This window comes from Tupaia chinensis, unplaced genomic scaffold (genome assembly GCF_000334495.1).
Source record: "Tupaia chinensis unplaced genomic scaffold, TupChi_1.0 Scaffold000184_1, whole genome shotgun sequence".
NCBI classification, from domain to species: domain Eukaryota; kingdom Metazoa; phylum Chordata; class Mammalia; order Scandentia; family Tupaiidae; genus Tupaia; species Tupaia belangeri.
Genome location: NW_006159659.1, coordinates 5,170,717 through 5,173,174, shown reverse-complemented (window position 1 = coordinate 5,173,174; position 2,458 = coordinate 5,170,717). Strand labels below are relative to the sequence as shown.

The 2,458-nt window shown below is 42.0% G+C and overlaps 1 long non-coding RNA gene across 2 annotated transcripts in view; it reads left to right on the top strand.

The window, feature by feature from the left end:
• Window positions 1–2,458, top strand: part of LOC102468412 (uncharacterized) — a 26,519-nt gene that overhangs the window by 17,611 nt on the left and 6,450 nt on the right. For both annotated transcript variants that reach the window (XR_334276.2, XR_334275.2), the window contains one exon: window positions 1,441–1,506. This is a non-coding gene — a long non-coding RNA (uncharacterized LOC102468412). The remainder of the gene's footprint in view (window positions 1–1,440; window positions 1,507–2,458) is intronic.

The following is a 2,458-nucleotide window of genomic DNA, read 5'->3' as shown; positions in this document are numbered from 1 at the left end:
TTACTACAATTGAATTTTTTTTTTTTGGAGAGGTTTTCGCTATAGGGCGCGTGCGCTCGCCAGACAGAGACATAGAGACAGAAAGCAAGAAATCACCCCCTGGGAGAATGGTCACACCGCAATCCCTTCTCCTCCATTCTCCTCTTGGGGTCTTGGGCGCGCACGCACACGCGCCCGGTCCAGCGACATAGCCATTATGCTAACTGCTGGTTCCCACTACAATTGAATTTTTTTTTTACATATATATATTTTTTTTTTGGAGAGTTTTTTGCTATAGGGTGTGTGCACTCGCCAGACAGACAGAGAGAGACAGAGAGACAGAAAGTGAGAAATCACCCCCCAGGGGGGATGGCCACGCCGCAATCCCTTCTCCTCCATTCTCCTCTCGGGATCTTGGGCACGCACGCACATGCGCCCGGCATGAGTTTAAGCCACTGGGTCCGGGACTTGAACTGCGGTCGACTATGTGGGAGTCCAGCGACATAGCCATTATGCTAACTGCTGGTCCCTACAATTGAATTTTTAGTCCCTCGAAAGGATTTCCTAGGTCAGCCAATGGCATAGTGGTTAAGGAATCTAGAATCCACATGGCTGACTGGCCTTAGAAACACACCAGCTGCATGTGTGTGTGTACCCAAAACCCAAAATGAGAGAGAAATTGAGGAAAAAAGATTACTGTGTGATCATTCCCCATGGAGGATGCTTTCTTTTTTTGGTAAGCACACAAAGCCCCTGTCAAAAAAAAACTTTTAACATTTATTTATCTATTTATTTGTTGTGATTTTCAAGCCACCAGGTTCAAGACTTGAACTGAGGTCAGCTACATAGGAATTCAGCACTTTCACCACCATGCCACCTGTTGACCCCAGCTCTCACCTGTCAAATTAAAAAAAAAAAAAAGGAAAAGAAAAAATTTCCCGATACTCAGGTTATTAAAAAACACATTTTCTTCTCATATTTGTTTGGTTTCATTAACTGTATTTATTTTTAAAAGGATATTTAACTTTATTTATTTTTTAATAGTTTGACCAGAGAGAGGCAGAGAGCAAGAGAAAGGGAAAGGGACCACCACGCCACCTGCTAGCCCCTATTATTATTATTTATATTTTTGCTCTAGGGCATGTGCACTCACCAGAGACAGACAGAGAAAGAAAGCAAAAAAAAGTGAGAAAGCAAGCCGCAGGTCCAGGACTTGAACTGCTGTTGTCCACGTGGGAGTCCAGTGCCTTAACCATCATGCCACCTGCTGGCCCCCATTAATTGTATTTAAATCTCTGCTTTACTCTGTGTTTAAATGTATAGCATAAAGTGTCCTAACATAATTTCCTAAAGAGCCTGTAATTTTGCCAATAATTTCAGGTTACCTTTATTACATACTAATTTTCTAAATGCACATTGGTTCATTGCTGTATTTTTGAGTTTATTTATTTCTTCTATTAGAGAGAATAAGAGAAAGATCCCAGTCTTCACATTGCAATCCACCCATCTCAGCCAGCCTGGTCACAGGTATGCATAACTATCCAGCCTGCTCAGAGCCCCTGGGACGTGAACACAGGCCTGTGTGTCCACTTGCATTACCACTGTGCTTCCACCTGGTCCCTATTTGTCTAGACTTGTTTTGTTTTTTCTTTTATTCCATTCATCTGCTTGTCTATTCATGGACTAAAATCCTGCTGTTTTTAACTATGGTATCTCCAGGAAAACTGGGACTGGGGGTGTATGGGAATCTTTATTTTCGGCCCAACTTTGTTATGAACCTAAAAGTACTTGAGAAAGATAGTTTAGGGGGCTGGCAGGTGGTGTGGTGGTAAAGGGCGCAGGACTCCCATGTGGCTGACCGTGGTTTTAGTCCCGGACCTGGCGACTGGCTTTCTCACTTTTTCTCTCTCACTCTCACTCTGTCCCTTTCTGGTCACAATTAAAAATAAGTAAATAAAGTTAAAATAATTCCTTAAAAAATTTAAAGATAAAGTTTGGGGGGGGTTAAGTGGTGTGGTGGCTAAGGTGTTGGACTCCCACATGACTGATTGTGATTCTAATCCCAGACCTGACGCCTTGCTTTCTCACTTTCTCTTTCTATGGTGAACATGTGTGTTCTATAGCAAATTTTTTAAAAAGCAACAATAATAATAATTCACATTAAATTAGTAATTATTTGTCCAGTTCTTTCTTCAAAGCTTTTTTTTGGTGTATTTTTAAAAATTTAATTAAATTATTTATTACTTTAAATTTGACCAGAGAGACACTCACTGAGAAAAAAAGAGGGAAAGTGAGAAAGCAAGCTGCCAGGTCTAGAACTCAACTGTGGTCCACCATGTGGGAGTCCAACACCTGAACCACCACACCACCTGCTGGCCCTATTTTTGCACTTAAAAAAAAAATCATTTAGGGAACCAGCAGTTAGCGTAATGGCTATGTCGCTGGACTCCCACGTAGTCGGGCGCAGTTCGTGGCGCCG